The sequence below is a fragment of the Hermetia illucens genome, chromosome 4, assembly GCF_905115235.1.
Source record: "Hermetia illucens chromosome 4, iHerIll2.2.curated.20191125, whole genome shotgun sequence".
NCBI classification, from domain to species: Eukaryota; Metazoa; Arthropoda; class Insecta; order Diptera; family Stratiomyidae; genus Hermetia; species Hermetia illucens.
The window spans coordinates 4,548,748-4,570,667 of record NC_051852.1 but is presented as its reverse complement, the minus strand read 5'-3'; the positions used below and the strand labels follow the sequence as shown (position 1 = coordinate 4,570,667).

At 48.1% G+C, this 21,920-nt stretch overlaps 1 protein-coding gene across 2 annotated transcripts in view; it reads right to left on the bottom strand.

The window, feature by feature from the left end:
* Positions 1 to 21,920, bottom strand: part of LOC119655773 (G-protein coupled receptor moody) — a 149,092-nt gene that overhangs the window by 2,440 nt on the left and 124,732 nt on the right. The window lies entirely within an intron of this gene.

The following is a 21,920-nucleotide window of genomic DNA, read 5'->3' as shown; positions in this document are numbered from 1 at the left end:
ATTGAACTATAAATTTGGAAGCTTGTGGGGGTTGGAATCTCGCTTGAGAAGTTTTCCATGGTGGTTAACAACAGGTTATGAAGTTTCAAGCAGGATCAGGTATGCTATGCCTCGGGGACTGTATGTCAGCTGTACAAATTCTGTGGATATCCCTTAATATTCGCTCTATGTCAAATCTGTTGAATTGAACAGCATTCAGTCCTCGGATGCATTCAAGCGACCTTCGAAAACCCCATAACCCTGTCATATTCGTTGTGTAAAATGAGCAGTTTTTTCCCCTCCTTTAGTTCATTTTGGTACCTCCAATACTGAAACATAATTCTTTTTTGCCTACGTCCCCGAAGTGTCCGTGCAAGTAGTTCTGACCCCCTAGCTGGTAATATACCTGCGTCCTAGGTAGTAGCCTTGAGAAGCCTCTCGGTGAACAGCGAACCGCGAATGACCGATACACGTCGGGACATACTGGGAGTCTTCGGAGCCCTCAACAGCTGTCTCTCGACGTTGGTGGGGTGATGTGAGCTAGCACTTCCAAGGTGGTAGTTTTAACGTGTTTCATGAGCCAGCCCTGTGGAGCCAAATCTCCCATCAGGCGCGTCCCTTCGTGCGGATAAGGGAATGCTCGGCGAATGCACGCATCCGGAGATGTGCGTGTATGGGCATGCTTATGCGCAGGCCGGGTAGGTGGGAAGTAAACGCCCACCCGTGGATAAAAATTGGCTATGGGAAGGACACCCAGAAATTAAATCAAATATGGAAGAGAAGAAAAGTAGTTTTTTTACGGTGCAGGGCTTCGGAAACCCAGTGCCGGCGGTTTTTGGGAGTGAGCAAGCGGGCTCCCGGCCGTCGATATCCAACGACCGCAGTGCCTCAGTAGTGGGAAACTTGGCTACTGTGGCATCTAATGCTACAAGAGATAATGGTGGGTGGAAATTAGGTCCACACCGGATCCTTTTAGGAGGAGTTCGAAGCTTGGGAGATCACCACCGAGAACAATGGTTCTTTTTGGTAGTCGAGATTCGTCGCGGGACTCTGAAAGAAATACGAACAGTCCCTTAATCGAGATCATTCCTTGTGGCGCAAGGCGCGAAAGCAAACGGGAACATACCGGAATGGCGTTCGTTACACTTGGGGAACGAATAAATGAACTGTGCGAGTTCATCAAGGAGAGGCGGAATATCCACCAAAATATTCGAGCCTTGATAAGAGGCATTAAATTGTCTTATATCAAGGCCCTCGAAGAAAAGAATTCCCAAGCGTCAGTTGGCAAGGTCACAAGGGAAACGCAGGTGACGCCTCCCCGTGATAAAGCAGGCGGGAAGACAGGAAAACGGGCTAGAGACGGTACCAGCGAGCCTCTTGGACCACAGCAAGTCCCGAAGAAGAAAAAGAAAGCGGAGCCGGCGAGGGTACCCGCGAAAGTCGGTAATCTCACGATTGCAGCCACAACACCTACAAAAGTGGAAGAAACCAACGCCCGGAGGCCCGAACAATGGACTAAGGTGAGCAACAAGAGAAAAAAGGACAAAAAGAAGCTCCGCCCGGAAATAATAATTATTTCCAACAAGGGAAATATGTCATACGCCGATATCCTCCGAAAGGTGAAGTCAGACCCGGACTTGAAGGATTTGGGGGATAGTGTGAACCGTATCAGGCGAACACAGAGAGGGGATCTGATGCTGGAGTTAAGTAATCCGCCGACAAGTCGGCTGATAACTTCCGCGGGAAGGTGGAAAGTGTACTTGGAGAGGAAGCTGAGGTAAGAGCTCGGAAACAGGAGATAGTGGTTGAATGCAAGGACCTAGATGAAGTCACCTCGCGGGAGGACATCTGTGCTGCGCTAAAGCAGCAGTTCAACCTTGGCGATATAGACCAGAATGCCATAAAAAGGATGAAGAAGGCATATGGTGGCACACAGACCGCTATTATTAGTTTGCCGGCGGAATCAGCTATTAAGTTAATTACCGCGGGCAAGGTAAGAGTAGGTTGGGTCGTGTGCAGGCTCAGGGAGCAAATATCTCTAAAGAGATGCTTCAGATGCCTAGATTTCGGCCACTTTGCGGCGGCATGCACTAGCCAGCATGATAGGTCGAGGAGTTGCAGGAAGTGTGGGGAAGAGGGCCACCTCATCAAAGATTGCACCGGAGATCCACGGTGTATGTTATGTAGTGGGAAAGAGGACGTGGACGGCCGGCATATTGCGGGAAGCAGCAGATGTCCGGTATATAGGAGGGAGCTGAACCGCACAGGCAAATGAGATTGATACAAATCAATCTCAATCACTGTGAGGCAGGTCAGGACCTGCTCTCGCAAACCATTCGAGAGTCGAATGTCGATGTCGCGGTTATTTGCGAGCCGTACAGAAACTACGGCGGTGCAACTTGGGCGGTGGATGCGTCTGGCAACGCGGCAATCTGGGCGTGCGGAAGACAGGCCATTCAGGAAGTCATGGCCCTCCCGGCAGCCGGTTTTATAAGGACGAAGGTCAACGGTGTCCATATTTACAGCTGCTACGCTCCTCCTAGTGCAACCTTAGCGCAATATGAGGAGATGTTAGACAGTCTGGTGTTGGACGCTAGAGACCGCAGCCCTAAAATCATTGCGGGCGATTTCAACGCGTGGGCCCTGGAGTGGGGAAGCCGATCGACGAACACCAGAGGTCAAATTCTGTTGGAGTCATTTGCGGAGCTGGACATCGTGCTGGCCAACGTTGGATGCGTGCTCACCTTTCGAGGAAGAGGGTCAGGCTCGATTGTTGACCTGACATTTGTTAGCACTTCACTGGTGAGGGAGATGGCTTGGCAAGTGAGTGAGCACTACACCCACAGTGACCACCAGGCCACCTTCCTCCGCATTGGGAACCGGGGAAGCAGTCAACGACGCTCTGCAGGTGGAAAGGCTAAGGCGGTTGGCTGGTCTATCGGAGCTTTCGACGAGGAGACATTCCTGGCCGCATTGGAGGGAGCCCATGATCCAGATGGAACAGCGGTGGAAAGGGTCACACAGCTGTCTCAGTGTGTAACCGAAGCATGCGACGCTACGATGCCACGACGACGTTTGCACCACGGCAAGAGCCCAAACTACTGGTGGAACACGGAGATCGCTGCCTTGAGATCCTCTTGTCTCCGAGCGAGGAGACTTTCCCACAGGTCAAGGGGAAGGCCGGAGCACCAGGAGCGTGAGGAGGAATACAGGGATCTGCGAAGCAACCTTAAGAAGGCCATTCGGAGAAGCAAGCGGGAATGCTACCAGAAGCTCTGCATGGAGGCTAATACGAATCCGTGGGGTACAGCCTACCAAGTTGTAATGAAGAAGATCCGCGGGCGAAAATCACCTCAGGTGACATGCCCACGGCTCTTGTTGCAAATAATTACAACTCTTTTCCCGCAGCAGGAGCAGGACGAAAGAGAACCCCAACTGGCAGCTCAGCAGGACGTCTTCTCGATCCCTGATGTTACCGAAGAGGAACTTTGGGAAATCTGCAGACGTATTGGGGACAGCAAGGCTCCGGGATTGGACGGAATTCCGAACGGGGCTCTGAAGGTGGCGGTCAAGGCCAGACCAAGGTGGTTCGCAAACACATTCGAATCGTGCATGGCGGAAGGAGTGTTTTCCGCCCAGTGGAAGAGGCAGAAGCTGGTCTTGCTACCGAAGCCTCGAAAACCACCCGGCGTGCCCTCTTCATATCGCCCTATTTGTCTCTTAGACACCATGGGGAAGATGTTGGAGAGGGTGATATACAACAGGCTGCTCCCGTTCATCGAGCTTGCGGGTGGTCTTTCAGAGCGGCAATATGGGTTTCGGTGAGCCCGTTCTACGGTCGATGCAGTAGCAAAGGTCGTCGAATTGGCTCGAAATGCAATGGCCATGGGCAAATGCTGTGCTCTGGTGACGCTGGACGTCAAAAATGCTTTTAACTCAGCCAACTGGGGCTGGATTAAGGGCGCTTTGGCCAAACTGGGTGTTCCTAGCTACTTGGCTCGGCTCATCGAGAGTTACCTTTCGGGCAGACTTCTCTGATACGAGACGGTCGACGGGCCGAAGGAGTACATTGTGACAGCAGGTGTGCCTCAAGGTTCTGTATTGGGACCGCTGCTGTGGAACATAATGTACGACGGAGTGCTTGGCCTTCGCGTGCCGGAGGAGACAACGCTGATTGGTTTTGCGGACGACTTGGCGGTAGTTGCAATTGCAAAGCATCCCGAGGACGTGGAGCTTTATGCAAATGAAGCCATTCATACCATCAAGTCATGGTTACGAATGGTCAAGCTGGACCTGGCGGACGAAAAGACGGAGGCGGTCCTCATTACCAACCGTAGGAAGAACAACACGGTTACCATCCAGGTTGGTAATCGTGAGGTCGTCTCAAAATCGGTTGTCAAATACCTGGGGGTGATGATCGATGCCAAGCTGAGTTTCAAGGGACACTTGGATTATGCGCGAGAGAAGGCAGCAAATGCCAGCTCATCCCTTGCAAGGATGGTGCCTAACGTGGGAGGGACGAAGTATAGTCGCAGGCTACTCATCGCGGGAGTGGTGAGGTCGATCCTGCTATACGCGGCCCCTGTCTGGGCGGGAGCGTTGAACCACGCTGTCAACCGGAGGAAGATATGTTCGGCATACCGGCCAATTGCGCTGAGGGTGTGTAGCGCATTTAGGACGGCGTCGACGGAGGCAGTGTGTGTTATCGCAGGAATGATCCATATAGATCTTCTAGCGAGCGAGGCACACTGGCTCTACGAAAAACGGAAGGCAAATCCAGCCGAGGTGAATGCGGATTTCCGAAAAGCCATCAGGAGAGAGTTGTGTGGCAAGTGGCAACAACGGTGGGATAACTCCGACAAGGGCAGGTGGACCCATACATTGATCCCGTGTATCGAGAAATGGGTCAACCGAAAGCACGGAGAATTGAATTACCACCTGACACAGTTCCTTACGGGACACGGTGGCTATAGGAAGTATTTGCATCGCTTCGAGTTGGACGAGTCTCCCAACTGTCCTGAATGCGGTGCTACACCCGAGGACCCGGAGCATGTTATGTTCCATTGTCCCAGATTTCTGTAGGAGAAAAGGAGGTTGAACAGCATCTTAGGGGCGGACATCGAGCCCTCCAACCTGGTGGAAGAGATGTTGAAGTCGGAGGAAAACTGGATGGCGGTAAATGAGGCAGTAGCCGTGGTGCAGACAAAACTCCTGGAGTTAGATCGAGCTCGGAAGGCGGCGCGACGGAGACATGACATGCACGAGCTGGTATAGCGAACCAGAGCCTCCCCCGCGAAGTAATACTTCACGGTGGTCTCGCGGGGAGGGGCGGAAGAGTGGGGGTGGTTTTAGTGGGTGTGAATCCCACACACTGCTGCAACCTGGCGCAGCAGCGTCTTTCTAAGATTTCCACCTCCATCCATAAAAAAAAAAAAAAAAAAAATGAGCCAGCCCTTTCGCGACCCTGGTCGGCTATTGTGCATTGAACCGGTGTTCGTAGACCGCGTTGTACGGAGCGAGCGCTGATTCATCTGTGAATTCCGGGATCAGCGAAGCGTAGGTCAGGCCCTAGGGAACTGGGCTAGGGACGCTCCTGACTATTGCGGGCCGCAACCTTGCACACGATGTGCTGGTGAATTTCCCATGGAGAATATAATTAAACCAACAAAAGCACGTTGGGAAACCGGAAGTCCAACGTCCGCTTCAGGTATGAAAGGTTTTGTGTATTTCTTATATGAAGGCCTTAGTACGTAGCACGTAATACATGCATATATTATGTGAGAGTATCCACTTTCGGATGATATTGACATTCATAATCTTGAATTTGCAAAGAAGCGACAGATTTGACCTATTGTAACTTTGTTAGTAATAGTGCGCCGACATTACTACAAAATTTCGTGGTGCTAGTGGCAGCCTTTTTTTCAAATTTTTCGGTTGAGTAGTTTCTGAGAATGGGTCCGTTAAAGAGATGATCACTTCCGACCCTCGCACTCCCCACCTTTCCGGCTTCGAAAAGCACTTATCGATACCTTTCATTTAATACCCCACATGACAATATTTGGCGAAACAAAATGTACAGCCCCTCCCCCCTTAAATTAGACGTAAAAGGATGTAACTCACTGTATGGATGAGCGTTCACAGTTCTCATCTTTCCACCAAATTTGGTGTCAATTACTATAATCGTCTCCGAGAAAAATGCCTGTAACGGACAGATAGACAGCCAGACAGACAGCACTGAGGGTATGCTCTGCCTTCAGAACTGTCTTAGATGATGCAGCATTCGTCATCTCTGGAATGATGCCAATTGACATCCTGGCGGATGAGATAGTGAACATATACAATGCGAAGCCATTTTCTTCCTCATCGCAGACGGAGAAGGCTGAGAGAGAGAGATCCATACATAGATGGTAAGAGCGTTGGAAACGCTCGGGAAAGGCTCGGTGGACACCAAGGCTTATCCCTGCCTTCTAGGAGTGGTTGGAAAGGCGACACGTTGAGATTAACAATCTTACCCAGTTTTTCACGGAGCATGGGGGATATCGCCAATACCTGTTCAGGTTTAAACTAGATACCTTATCCGATTGTCGGAACTGCTATGGAGTGCCAGAGGGCCCAGAGCCCGTATTCTTCTACTGTCAAAGATTTGTGTAAGAAAGCAAGAACCTAGAAGAAACTCTGGGAGAGGTGCTCGTACCAGAAAGTCAGAATGCTTAAATGTCAGGAAGACTGGGACGCGATCATCTCCATGGTCGCATCTATCTAGAGCAAACTGCGAAAGGCAGAGGAAATTAAAAAATCGCGATTACGTACGCCCAGTAGAGACGAAAGGTGACCAAGCTAAAGAGAGCTGACACCGCCCCGTGATGTAATACCTTATGGTGGCTCCTCGGGGCTGGGAGGGAGTGGAGTGTGGTCTTAGTGGGTAAGAATCACACACGCTGGCGTGTCCACTCCAGTGTCTTTTGGAGATTTTCATCTCCCCACAAAAAAAAAAAACAATAAATCGATTTTAATAAGGCTTTGTTTTTTACAAAATCGTAAAAAACGCGGTTGGGCGCAGCACAAAAATGCGTCGTTCATCGCAGCGACCAGCGAAAGAGGCAGCGAGGGCTGACATACCCGATGTGACATCGGGACGACCATATAAAGAGGAAGTCTTACCAAGTGCCGCGACTGACGGCGCAGGGACGGCAACTCCAATACCCTGCAGTGCTCCTGTTCCGAAAAAAGGCCCAGTCAGAATCGCTAGTTCTGAGTAGAGCAAGATTGGGGTCGGCGTCTTCGAGGAGCTTGTTAAGGGCGAAATGAGTTAGTGTTGAGTGTGAACGCCTTTACTTTGGCTTTCTACCAGTTTAAAGAGGAGTTGTAAGTACAATTCGGGTTTGTCACCAGGGGGGAATGTTGAAGCGGGACCGAGCTTCCAAAAAAGCCCCTGGAGATGGAAGAGTGTAGCAGCGATGAAGAGCTATGGGTTTCGGGTTTATTTGCCCTCTGGTAACTGCAGCGTAAGAAGGGATTAGTAAAGGGGAAGGAGATCGTGTCGGAGTTAGGTAGAAGACCAGGTGGAGAATCACGAACTTCGGAGTCTCTATCTAGGGAGGGGAAGGAAAAACGCAGAAGGATGGGAGTGAGGGTCGCCCTCAGCTCTCTTTCAACGTTGGATTGATTCCAACCTACGAGGATATTTGGAGAAATTGGTTGGGTGACCTCAACCGTCAACTTCTTATAGTGGTTGTTTTGGATAAACGGGCGAGGGCAATACCTAGAGTCATGTAGACCACCGCATTTAATACATCTGGGATTGTAGCCGCAATTTGTAGATTTGTGACCAAATTTCTGGCAGTTGAAGCAGAGTGACATCCCCTTTCCTGAGTTTCTCCCAGCTGATCCGCTGAGACTTTGGTGGCATCTTTCTCGGAATTGAGAGTTACACGAAAGAGGCTTAAGTTGGTATCGCTGGCCTGTAACTGCGCGGTGGAGGCTTTAGCGATACGAATCGGCGTAACCTGTACTGATTTCTTGATTTCCGCTCATTACGGTCATGAGGGGAGATTCCTTTAAGTATGATGACTGGCTTCCTCTCCTCTCGGATGGCGTAGGAGTGTCCTTCTTAAGGGGAAGGCCTCTTGTGTGTGATAAGACCATTAAGCCGGTCTGCAGGCAGGTTAGTGAACTCCAGTTTTACGTTCTTATCTATGTTCCTAATAACTAGACCCAGTGCCCTGGCAGTCAAACTATAAAAAGAAGCGGAAGAAAACGAATTTTATTATAATTCTAAACTTCCGACGGTCTGGCCGATTCGCGGGAATTGCGAACTCTTGGTCGCGCTCGAGAGAAGAATCCTCCGAAGAATTTTCGGCCCCCTACATGAGGATGGACGATTCCGTAGCCTACATAACGACGAAGTTTGTGAGCGATGCCACGACCGTCTGGTTGTGGATAAAATTCGGCTCAACAGCATGCAGTGGGCGGGTCACGTAATCCATATGAATGTGGATGATCCAGCCCGGGAAGTTTATAAGAGCAATATCTATGGTAGAAAAAGAACCCAGGCAAACCCTGCCAGAGATCAACCGATGGCGTAGGTCAAGATGCCAGACAGCTTTTAGGGATATCGAATTGGTGGACCTCGGCGCAAAACCGGAATGTCTGGAGTTCCTTATTAAGGCAGGTCTAGCGATGATGAACCGCGTTAATGGCAAAGATAATTCCGCCTGTATCTGGACGAGCAGTCCGTATCCGCATGTTAGGGTAGGGTCTACTTATTTAGTTGTTTTAAGGTTACTGCAGTTGTCAGTTTCTACTCCCAAAGCCCATTTTCATTGTCTGTGTTCAGGCCTATCTGCATCACTTGTTCTTTTTGAAATTTTTCTTTATATTTGAATGACCCTCCTAGCCAGCAACTAATCTGGACCCGAAGGATCTGTTTTCCCTCATTAACGCCTTTACAGTCAGTCCTTATTACTTAATCATTCAAGTCCCTAGGACCACTTTTAAATGCAAGCTTTTCCCTCAATGAATGTTCACTTGCATAGCGAAAATTTTCAAGGATCTTCCATTCCGACATTGACATTATTTCCTGTTAATCTCTGACAAAAAGAGAATAGCAAGCAGTTGAAATGACTGCAGCAATAAAAGTTCTGCAAGTTTCACATCAGGTGTGCAATCCTATTATACAAATCGGCTCTACTATCACGGAGTATGACGTTGTTCCCGAAGGAGCAAAAGTCCTGTACATTTAGAAACTAGCGTTTATGACGACACTTTGGCAATAAACAGGAAAAATATACCACCTACGAACTGAGAGATAAGGAAATGTTAATGCTGAGATGAAGCCTCATTGTTGCACCAAAAGATTCTTATCCTTTTCCTGGTTGGGTGGACCAACTTCTTCATGCGCCAGTCATAGGAACACATAAATTTCCCTTTAAGTCCTTTTTATGGTTGCAGTTCTGCCACTATAAAAGTCGAACCATTAACCTAATTTAAGGAGCTCTCTGGCAAGTCAACTAATTACATTTTGTATTTATTTTTCACGAAATACAGAATTGAGATATTTACAATGTTGCTTCTGTCGTTTCGATATATTCGTATACATAGTGTGCATCCGCTTTGCTTAATTGGCTCCAGTGCATGAGGATTTCATGGAAGAAAAAGAGAAATCGAATTGTTTTTTAAATGCCAGGAGCTATGGAGGATGCCTGTCCATATGTGTGCTTCCATGTATGCAAATATATTTTGCGATGTGCATTTTCCCAAATCAGCGAACAAAGCAAATGTGCAGACAATTGCTTGTTGTTAGTGGCAATTGCATAACAAAGTTGGGCCATTTTCAAGTACCAAATGGTTTTTGCACCATTACTCTTCCTTGAATCAGCTGAAGAAAAGTGTACGGAAATTTATCTAGATCGGATGAAAAAAGATACATATTTTCTTTAAAAAAAAGGAAGACGGCATTCATTGAGAGGAAGGATTCGCTAGAAACATAGTATCCTGAGATTGATAGAAACTATTCTCTGTAATGCTAACAATCACGTGTTGCGTCCATAAGGAAGCACAGAATGTACTGGTATCCTGTAAGTTACTCTGTGTCTCCTTTGAACTTTCTCAGATTTCACAATCAGAAAAGCTACGACCCCAGGTAATCTGCATGTAAATCAGGGCGAAGCGAACTCAAAAGAGAGTTGCCATAAAATGCCGGGTCGTTTGCTTTGGTGGGCGGCCAAAGTTTTTGAAGCGGGTGTGTTTTACGCGGCGCTCAAGCCTGGCCCGATTGACTATTTTTTTTTTTTTTTTTTTAACTAACACGGAGGTGGAAAATCTTAGAAAGACACGTCCGCCGCAGCTCCGCCGCCCGAACGGCGGAACAACAGCGGGCGCGTGTGGGATTCACACCCACTAAAAACCACCCCCGGTCTCTCCAGCCCCAGCCCCGCGAGACCACCATTGAGGTATTACTTCGCGGGGTAGGTTCGCTCTTAGGCACTCATCCTTCTCCTATTTGCAGCTTTCCTCCTTCTTTGTTCTTTCAGCAACTCCTCCTGCATTTGGATGATTGCGGAGCTAACCGCAAGCCACTTCTCCTCGGACTCCAGCATCTCAGTAACCAAGCTCTCCGGGGTCAAGCTCCTGCCCAGCACCTGGTTTAAGCTCCTTCTCTCCATCGCAAATCGTGGGCAGTGAAACATCACATGCTCTGGATCCTTCGGTATGCCATCGCATCTGGGACAGTTCAGAAAATCATCCAACCCAAAGCGGTGCAGATACTGCCTGTAGCAACCACCGTGTCCCGTGAGGAACTGGGTAATGTGGTAGTTGGTATCCCCATGTTTTCGCTCAAGCCACACCCTAATGTGCGTCCAACGACCTTTCGCAGACTCGTCCCATCTGCGTTGCCAGAGATCAAGCGACTCTGACCTTGCCGCATTTCTACGCTGTGCATGCCCCTCCATACGTCTTGCATTGTACAGGACACTCATGTCTTTGGCCAAAATGTCAACCGGGATCATGCCTGCCACCACCAATACTGCCTCATCTGATGTGGTTTTAAAAGCACTGCAAACCCTCAAAGCCATCCGCCGGTAAACCGAGTTCACCTGCTTCCGTCTCTGAGAGTTTGCAAGCGCCTCTGCCCACACAGGCGACGAGCAGAGCAGGATGGAACGCACCACTCCAGCTAGCACCAACCTCCGGCAATGTTTCGGCCCACCAATATTTGGCAACATTTTTGCAAGTGCCATGGTGGCACCGGCTGCCTTTTGGCATGCATACTCTAGGTGTTCCCTAAAACTCAATTTGGTATCAATTATCACCCCCAGGTATTTGATAGCCGGCTTTGATACGACCGTATGTCCACCGACCTCCACTTTTACAGTATTATTTTTCCTGGGTTTCGTTATTAAGACCGCTTCCGTTTTCGCGTCCGCTAAGGTCAGCCCGGCCTTTTCTAGCCAGGAGTTTACCGCTCTCACTGTTTCCGTTCCGTAAACCTCCACATCTACTGGGTGTTTTGCTGCAACAACCACAGCTAGGTCATCAGCAAAGCCGACAATTGTAGTCTCCTCTGGGACGGGAAGAGCAAGCACCCCATTATACATGATATTCCACAACAGGGGACCAAGTACCGATCCCTGTGGTACCCCGGCTGTGACAATGTACTCTTTGGGGCCCTCATCCGTCCCGTACCAGAGAGTCCTCTCTGAGAGGTAGTTTTCCACCAAATTCGCTAAGTATCCGGGGACACCTATGTCAGCCAACGCCCGTTTAATTCTATTCCAGTTGGCCGAGTTGAATGCGTTTTTCACATCCAACGCCACCACGGCACAGCAGCCGCCAGAAATCAGTGCACCTTTTGCCAGGTTTACCACCATGTTAATTGCGTCCACCGTAGAGTGGGCGCGTCGGAAACCAAACTGGCGTTCCGACAAACCATTGCTGGCTTCAACGATGGGCAGGAGTCTGTTGTAGATGACTCTCTCCATCATCTTCCCCATTGTATCCAACAGGCAGATAGGACGATACGACGCTGGGTTTCCAGGTGGCTTGCCAGGGTTCGGAAGCAACACCAACTTTTGCTTTTTCCACTGGGCAGGGAATATTCCTTCTTTTAGGCATGCCTCGAAGGTGTTGGCGAAAAGTTCGGGCCTAGTCTTCAAAGCTCGGTTGGGGATGCCATCCAAACCTGGGGCCTTGCTGTCACCGAACCTACCACATATTTCCCGCAGCTCCTCCACAGTTACAGACGGTATTATACCATCATTTAGCTGGACAAAAATTTGCCTTCCCCTATTTTCGTGGTGAGGGAAAAGAATGGTAACAATCTGTTTCAGGAGGCGCGGACAGGTCACCTGGGGTGATTTCCGCAATCTTTTCATCATCACTCTGTAAGCCTCGCCCCAAGGGTTTATGTCAGCATGGTCAGCATGCTCCTCCGAATGGCTTCCTTTAGGCGGCCACGCAATTGCTTGTGTGCCTCCTCTCGACCGTCGCCACCGGGTTTTCCCCTGAGCCTCTGGCAAAGCCTCCTTGCCCGAAAACATGCGGCTCGCAAACTCGCGATTTCATTGTTCCACCAGTAGTTGGGTTGCCTACTGGGGAGCAATCGCCTTCTGGGCATAGTAGCATCGCATGCTTCCGTCACCCATCGAGTGATCTGGGTGGCTTTCTCTCCAGCCGTACCATTCAGGGATATGTCGGATTTGAGCACCGCGGAAAACGTGTCCCCCTCGAACGCTTTCACTGTCCAGCCAAGCATACCACCCGGCATTCTGCGAAAACTCTTTTTCGAGCTCGATCCGCCCTTGATCTCTATGCAGATTGCCTGGTGGTCGCTGTGAGTATAGTCCTCACTGACATGGCAAGCGATTCTACTGGCTAAAGTGGCACTCACGTATGTCAGGTCCACTATAGACCCCAGGCCCCTTCCCCGGAAAGTGTACGAAGACCCAACATTCGCCAGTACCACGTCCAGCTCCGCGAATTCTTCGAGGAGAACACGTCCCCTGACATTAGTTATCCGGCTGCCCCATTCAAGAGCCCACGCATTGAAATCGCCTCCTATTATGATCGGCCAACGTCTTCTTGCATCCAAAACAAGAGCAGCAAGCATCCGCTCATACTCGACGAGTGTAGCGCTGGGTGGAGCATAGCAGCTGTAGATGAGGATGCCCTTCATTTTCGCTCTGATGAAGCCCTCCTCCGGGTGCTCCATTATTTCCTGGAAGGCTTATTCTCCACAAGTCCACAGCGCTGCTTGGCCCGTTTGGTCTTTGACCCAAACGCTACCACCGCGGTTTCGGTATGGTTCACTTAGTATGGCCAGATCGATGTTTTTCTCGCGGATGGTTTGCGCGAGTAGATCCTGCGCCGCCTCGCAGTGGTTGAGGTTGATTTGTATTAACCTCATCTGCGATTTGTGCTAAGGGCTCTCCTGTATTCCGGGCACCTGCTGCTGCCTGCAATGTGCCGATGGTCCACACCCTCCTTTCCTTTGCACAGTAGACAATTTGGGTCAGCTCCGCAGTCCTTGCTGATATGGCCTTCCACTCCGCATCTCCTGCATTGCTTTGACCTGCCATTTGGGTTAGTGCATGACTTCGCAATGTGACCAAAGCCAAGGCATCTAAAGCACCGTTTTAACGCCACCTGTTCCCTAAGGCGACACATAACCCAGCCTATTCTCACTCTCCCTGCTGCTAACAGTTTGAGTGCGTTCTCCACTGGTAGGCTGATGATGGCGGTTTGTGTTCTCCCATAGGCTTTCCTTAGCGTTTTCACCGCTGACTCTGGTAGTTCGGCAAGATCGAACTGTTTCTCCAACGCTTCGCGAACCTCCTCCTTCGTCGTGATTTCATCTATATCTTTGCAGATTATAGTGATCTTCGGCTTGCTAGTTCTTATATCGGCTTCCTGTCCTAAAGTCTTTCCGATTTGGCTCAAGAATTTGTCCGCGGTTACATCCTTGGATTTCTTAAGTTCCAACATAAGATCTCCCTTCTGGGACCGTCTAATGCGGCTGACATTGTCTCCCAAATTGGTGAGTTCGGGGTCTGCCTTCACTTTCCTGAGAATGTCGGCGTATGACCCTGCGCCCCGTTTGGAAATGAAAATCACCTCCGGTCTAATCTTCCTCCGATAACTTTTTTTTCCGCGGTTCCACCTTCCTCCAAGCTTCCGCATCCGCCTTTGAAGGTTCGATCCCTTTTCTCGAGGTAGCCACTGCAGTATTTTCCCTGGTAGCTTCAGACGTACTTTTCATGAACTCCGCCTTTTTGGGAGTTGAGTCCTTTTTTCTTTTCGGGGTTTGCTGGCCTGTTGAGTCATTCAGCTTCTCGCGCAGCCTCTTCCCCGGTTTCTCCCCTTTTGTGTTTTGAACCGGCGTTACTTGAGTTGCCTGGTTCACTTTTCCAATCGGCGACTTCCCTACTCGTTCATCCTGGGCCTTGCCGTACGTCAAACGGATGCCTCTTATCATGGACCTTATATTTTGGTGAATGTTCCTGCGCTCCTTTATAAACTCACACAGCTCCATGATCTTTTTACCGAGGGCAGTAAAGGCAGCTCCAGACTGATCATTGCCCAAAACATCGCTCGGGTGAATCGGCGTCAACGATTCTTCCTCATCGAAGACTCCCGCTATACGCTTCCCACTGGGGGTAGCGATCGTGGGGGCTTGTGCCCGTGTGCCATGACACATTCGCCGAGCATTCCCTTATCAGCACGAAGGGACGCGCCTGATGGGAGATTTGGCAACTCCACACAGGCCCGATTGACTATCAAAGTGAACCGATAACGAAGTAACCACTTTGCAATTCGCATGCTTCCGGGCAAGGATGCTTTGACAATAGCTTAGGGGAAAACTCGATAGCGACAACCGAGAAAGGACACACAAGAAGAAAGCTCATTCGGAGAAAGGGGATACAATGGAAACAATGGTGGATAAAGTCAACAGAAACATACCCATCAGGAGTGGCTTATCGGAGCACCAGCGTGGGTTTCAGCGCTATCATTATACGGTGAATACAATAAATATGGTAGCGCATCTGGCAATAGATGCGGGGGTTATGGTGCTGTGTACCAAGTTGGTTTCGGATGTCAAAAATTTATTCGACTCCGCTAAGTGGAACCAAATTAAAGGGGTCTTGGCTGACATAGTTGTACCCGGATATCGGGTAAGTCTGGTGGAGACTTATCTGTCAAAGAGGACTCTTTGTTTCAGAAAGGCTGAGGGCCCAAAAAGTACATCTTCACAGCAGGGGTACCACTGGGCTCAGTACTGGGTCCACTACATCAGAATATAGTGAATATTTAAAAAAAACCTTCGTTTAGAGCATGCATATTTCGGTGACTATTTGTCGCTTTCCTCAGCACCCCAACCCCCTCTTGTTTGACAGATGTGCCCGATATTATCATTTAACCACGAGTACGCCTCCCGATGAATTTCAACTGCTAGAAGCAACCGTTGCCTTGACCCCTGTTGGGAAGTTCATCCCTCGATGTTTTATAAATTTCTAGACTTTCGGTGAGGTCTCATTTCCCTGTTCCGATTATGTGGCTCACCAACCTTACATTCTCCCTGTTTCTACGTTCCTTTTAGTTTCTCGATGTATACTTTCCCAGACTTGGCCATTTGATCGACTGGATTGTTGGTCGACCTTGGAAGGGTTTTGAATTGGTTGTTCCTGTTGCTGAAAGCGATCTCCAAGTCGTGTTCCCCCAGTTTTCGTTCCAATTAAAGGGAAACTTCGTTAAATTCCAAAGCTATTCTCCAGTCCTCCATAATGGGAGTCTTTTTTTTGTAGCCCCTACGAATACGATCGGCTTTGCGAACGACCTGACTGCCGCTGTGGCAAAGCACCCAGTGGATGTAGAGGTCAATGCGGCAGAGATAGCGAGAGCAGTAAAGTCCTGGCTAAAAAGAGCCTTGCTGACCTTAGCAGAGGAGAAAACGGAATCGGTCTTAACAATGAACCATAAAAGGAAGAACTTTGTGAAAGTGGAAGTCACATAGAAGTAATGATTCATACCAAAATAAGGTTTACCCTAGGGTATGCGGGTGCCACGACGGCACTTGGAAAAATATTGAAAAGTATTGGCGTTGGCGGGCCGAAACTCTATCGAGCCTGTTTCCTCTGGGTCTTTGTCAAGAAAACTAACGAGAAGCGGGTATATCGACCGCTGTAACGGAATATACCATTTGATTCTAGTTGGTCGAATTATATTCCTTAAATGTTAGGTATACCAAACGAAGAGTGCTTAGTATAGCCGCTTCTATTTTCGATCCTATTGGTTGGCTGCTTCCAGTTGTAATGAAGCTGAGAATAGAAATTCAACGTCTATGGCAGGAAGGTTACGACTGGGATGACATTATTCAGGAACCGTCCCGAAGGCAACTTGAAAATGTGTTCTCGTCCTTAGAATACCTGAATGAAATTCGGGTTCCACGTTGGAGTGGACACACCTCGAAGGATGAAAAGCTGGAGCTAGTAGGCTTCAGCGATGCATCCGGTGATGGTTACGCCGCGGTCATCTATAGCTGACGCAAAATTGAGACGGGTTACATCGTGCGGTTGATCGCAGCCCGAGGGCGCGTCACGCCTTTAAAGACAAGATCGAGTATAAGCTCCAAAGCATGCACGATCCCTAAACTCGAGTTGGAAAGTGTAGTACTATTAACGGAATTGTTCAACGACGTCCGTAAAAACCTAGGGACTAGCCCAGTAAAGTTCACGGCGTATACCGATTCTGAGGTGGCTCTTTGCTGGATTCGGAGTCGGAAGGATATCGGAAACAAATTGGTTAAGCGACGAGTAGCCGCGATACATAAGTATTTGTCACCCACAGATATCCACAACGTTAGGTCAAGCCATAACCCTGCAGATTGTGCATCTAGGGGCATGTGTCCCCGGAAATTTGTAGCTCACAAGTTGTGGTTCCATGGACCGCAATTCTTGCAAGAAGAACTCCTTCGCACGGAGGTCGTCGGTTCTGGTGCTGAAACAGTGACTCATCTAGCAGAAGTTGCTTCCGAGCCTACGCCTGATCCAGATTTCATTCAGCGATTCTCAAGTTTACCTCGATTGATAAACACAATCGCGAGATGCCGTCGATGGAGATCGGGAACTTCCGGTACGTTCTCAGCTCAGGAGTTGAAGCAAGCGGAGTGGGCAATCGTCAGGTATCAACAAAAACTACTCTTTGGGAGGCAAATTTTCAGAATTCAGAAGGGATTGAATATCGAGAAAAACCATTGGCTGTCCACGCTAAACCCTTTTGTCGATCAGGTATCTGGAGTTCTCCGAGTGGGAGGAAGGTTAGACCAGGCGCTCATCCCGTTTGAGCAGAAACACCCTATAATTCTCGGGAAGTGTCACCTAGCTGACCTCATAATTCAACATGTTCATAAGTTTCACCAACATTGTGGAACAGGACTCACAATGGCTATCATCCGAGAAAGATATTACATTCCAGCGTTGCAACAGAGGGTGAAGAAGTGGATTAGAGGATGCGTTAGGTGCGTTCGAATGCGAGGAGCCACTATAATCCCGAAAATGGCAGATTTCCCTCCCGAGCGAATCAGGTCATCCGCTGTTTTTGAAAATGTGGGGACCGATCTGTGCGGACCATTTCAAATAAAGGCATCAAATTTACGGACCACAAAATCTATGAAGGTCTACATAGTGGTTTTCGTCTGTATGTCTACTAAAGCGATGCATTTAGAGCTCTGTACGGATCTTACCACAAATGCATTTTTGGTTGCGTTTCAAAGGTTCGTAAGCCGGCCAAGCCGGTAATCAATTTTATGATTTTGAAAGTGAGATCGATTTATGTGAACCAAATTGTCAAATAATGTCTGGTTCACCTGGTCTTGTTGTGTTCGCTAACAATGTGGCTTACATCGCCATGCCTTCTGCTTCGATCAAATCGATTAGTACCCTTCAATATGCATGATAAGGACCCTACAGGGAAAATCCGGACCTAAAGTGAATACATACCCCTCTGTCTGTTAAACAAACCTAATCGTTTCAAAGTCTCTTTTTCAGACCTCTGAGAAATTTTATAGGGTCGGGGGAAATCAACCCTTCCCTCCCCTCTAATCAGGCATGCCTACGCATCACGAAAGACTAAACAGAAAGCATAGAAAGTTGGTGTGAAGAGAAGTGTCAAAGTTGTAAAATGTGTTTGCCAAGCTACAAAGCAGGTTGGCTTAGATTCCATTATCCTTATTAGAGTTTCTAGGTCTCAACTGATTAAAAACGTTAACTGCGTTAGAGAAAGGGTTCGTTCAACATTTTTTCACAGCTCACGCTCTTATAAGGATGACGCCTGCGAGTGAAAATGCCTTCAGTTTGTGCAAGCCAAGTAACATCGCTTGGTAGAACCTTTAACAAGTTATCCTGGGGCGAAAATTACATGGGTCTGGAGCGAAAATTATGTGGGCCCTTATTATCCTTTTTTCATTGAAATTTCTATTCCGGGCCCCGGAGGAAAGTCCGGCCTCGGGGGAATCTCTTCCTTTCCACCCCCGTCTCGTCGTCAGGTGATGAGGGATATTTCGGGCGGCCTAGACGGAAGTCACAATCCGAATAGAACGGCGGTGGAAAAAATGAGGTGAATTATGTCTTAGGTGGCTGAGGTATGTGTTTCTACAGTGCCACGACGGCGTTCCCCCCAGAGCAGGAAGCCAAATTACTGCTGGAGCCTGTGCAAGCGTGCGGGAGATACAAAAGAGATCCTGATAATAGCCTTAATAACCCATACGGGAAGGTAAATGGAATGGCTTGAGCTTGTTGTGCCTTGAGGCAAATACGAATCCATGAGGCGGGCCTACAAGGTTATCATGAACAAGATTCGTCGGTAAAGATACTCCTAGTGACGTGCCCGCGACTCCTGTTGAAAATAATTACAATTCTCTTTTGTCTCTTTTTGTTTAGCAATTAAGGAGTCCACATCTGATCAGCCTCTGCTCTGGTATGAAACCGTAGCAGTCTTAGTCCCTTTTTTGATTTTTGAACTTTGAGCGTAAAACCCAGAAAGAGGAGTCCGTTGACCATAAAGAGTGGGAGTAAGTTGCTCTCCATTTAGTCCGGTCCGACATCAAGTGGATGCGGATTTAGGACTTCTCAATCCCTAAACAATAATTGTCTAGCTTCGCCAAGCTTTGGTCTGAAATGTGGGCGGATTTACGTTGGATATAATTCGCATCTGTGTTGTATTTTGCGAATTATACAACACCTGTGAGCCGCTTTGATTGCGCTGCTCCCAGGGTAGAGGTGAGGCAGCGTCTGACGAGTTGCTTCTGCCCTGGTACGAAACCGTAGCCGTCTTAGTCCCTCTTATAATTTTCTTCCCGCAACAGAAAGAAAGTGGACTTAAGCCAAAGGTTCAACAGGTTACCGAGGAGGAACTACGACAGATCTGTGTACAAATCGGGGATTATAAGGCATCCGGATTGGACGGGAATCCGAACAAAGCCCTCAAAATGACTACTAAAATCAGTCCCCCATGGTACATAAGTATATTTGACTCGTGCATGGTGAATGGAGAGTTCTCCGCTCGACGGAAGAGGCAGAGATCGATTCTGGTACCAATGACTCAAAAATTAGCTAGGGTTCCCTTTTTATATCGTCCTTTCTGTCACCATAAGGAAAATGTTGGAGGCGGTGATGTTGACCAGGCTGCTCCCGTTTGTCGAGCTAGCCGGTGGTTTATCGGAGCGGCGGTATGAGTTTCCGCGAGCCCTTCTACCATCGAAGCGATAGCAAAGGTCATGGATCTGGCTCGGGAGGAGTCGGCCATTGATAAGTGTCGTGTAGTGGTGATGTTAGATGTCGGAGATGCCTTTAATTTGGTCAACTGAGATTGGATTAAGGGCATTTTAGGTAAGCTGGGTGTTACTGGCAACTTAATCCGGGTTATCAAAGGTTACTTCTCGGAGGGATTTCTTTGATACAAGGCAGATAACCGGCCGAAAGAAAATGTTGTGACAGCTTGTGTTCCCTAAGGCTCCATATTGGGGTTCCTGCTGTGAAATATTATGTTGTATGAAGTGCTTGGTCTTCGCATGCCATGGCGATAGTGGTAGTTACGAAGTACCTCGAAGACATGGAACTTAATGGATGTGGTTACGAATGGCCAAACTGGACCTGGCGAATAACGAGTTGATGTCCGTCTCTTATTACTACATCCCAAGAAAGGATCGATGCCAATTTTAGCTTCACGGGGCATTTGGATCATGCTTGAGAGATGCAGCAAATTATAGCTCATCTCTTGGAATGATGATGCCTAATATCGGAGGGCGGAGAGTTTATGATCCCCGGCTGTTCTCGTGGGGTCGTTGAGGGTTGGCAGCACGAATGGGACACTATTAATTGTGGCAGTTTGTGTTATTGCGGGAATGACTCCCTTCCCTTTTAGTGAATAAAGCGCATTGCTTCTACCAGAAAAGAAGAACGGATCAGCCCTAGATGACTGCAGACTTCCAAAGAGCCACTAGGAGGGAGCTGTACAGAAGGTGGTAGCAATGGTGGGATAACTTCGGAAAAGGACACAATGATCCCGTGTAGTGAGGGACGCCCTCAATATAGTTATCAAACCTCAAAATCTCATGGAGGAGATGCTGAGGTCGGAAGGAAATTGGATGGATCTCGACTAGCGTGACCGAAAAGTGATTTAATCGTGCTGGTATAGATGGAAGTAGACGCATCAACGGAGTAGGGTGAGGGGAGATTTTCGTGGGTTGTCCACTGTGAAGGGTTTAGATACACCTTTGAATTGGAGTTAGAACCTTTATGTATGTGAATTAATTATCTCAAATAATTTATTCGTTAGAAACACCGCGAGATTACACTTAGAGAACTCAGTCCATTCAAGCACCCCCAAGCTTCCTCCAAAAAATGTCACCCGCATTTGCTGGTAACTAGATTAATTTCGACACTTTAAACAAGGGTAAGTCCACATCCAGGAAAACAAATAGACGGAATTCTTAAGCATTTCCAGACTTCCTTCTTCTGCTCATTTTAATGCTGAGTTCGCATCTCCCACTTCGCCAATAAACACGTCCCCATCGTTATGATAGATCAATAAATTGAAAGGAGTCGGGGAAAAAAAGGACGAAAGAGAGTACTTTAGAATATATCTACCCATCTTGACACTTGTCATTTCCAATTTGTATCTGTGGGAAACAATTTTCGTTAAAATACTCTCAGGTATTAGACGCCAATTCTGTACATGTGCCTTTTTTTTCACGTGCTTTCTTCGCCTGGTTCAACTGACCTAGTCCTGGTGCTGGAGTGTTATGATGGAAACGGGAACGGGAAGAAGCTGGAAAGGACTGTAGTATGGTAATAGAATTTAATTTCCTGCTTGAGCTTTTGATGCTCTTCATCGAAGTACACAGAGGGAATGTTAATGAAGCCACAAGATTTTGTGTCCACTGAGGCTTCCTGTTGAGTGTTGTTTTTGAAGTTTTCGAAAATTTTGTTCTATTGCAGGAAGGGGACAAGTCAATGGTGTCTAGCTTTGAAATACAAATTTTATAAAGGCATTAGATGGAAGCTGAAGGACGCCGTGGTAAGGTTGATGAACTCTGTGGGTAAAATGTGTTAGTGGAAATCGCACCATACTTAGAACCAGAGCTTCCTTAATGGCATTTGGACACCTTAATATAAAGTATATGCCTCCTGTTCACTGCTGGTCTAACAGAGTAGTAAAATAGTGTCATCTTTGTTTGTAGATGGTGCTGATGAAGCCCTCAAATTAGTCCTCCGTGGTACTCCTTTCTATACCTTTACTTCGCACTATTGCTGCTCCCTTTCAAGTTTCCATTACGTTAATCTCCCAAATTTCCTCTGAACGACTTCCATTTGAGAGGAGGCAAACACCATTACTTTAGTTCTGTTCGGTTAAGTAGAAATCCCATGTTCGTTGACTCTTTCTTTCCC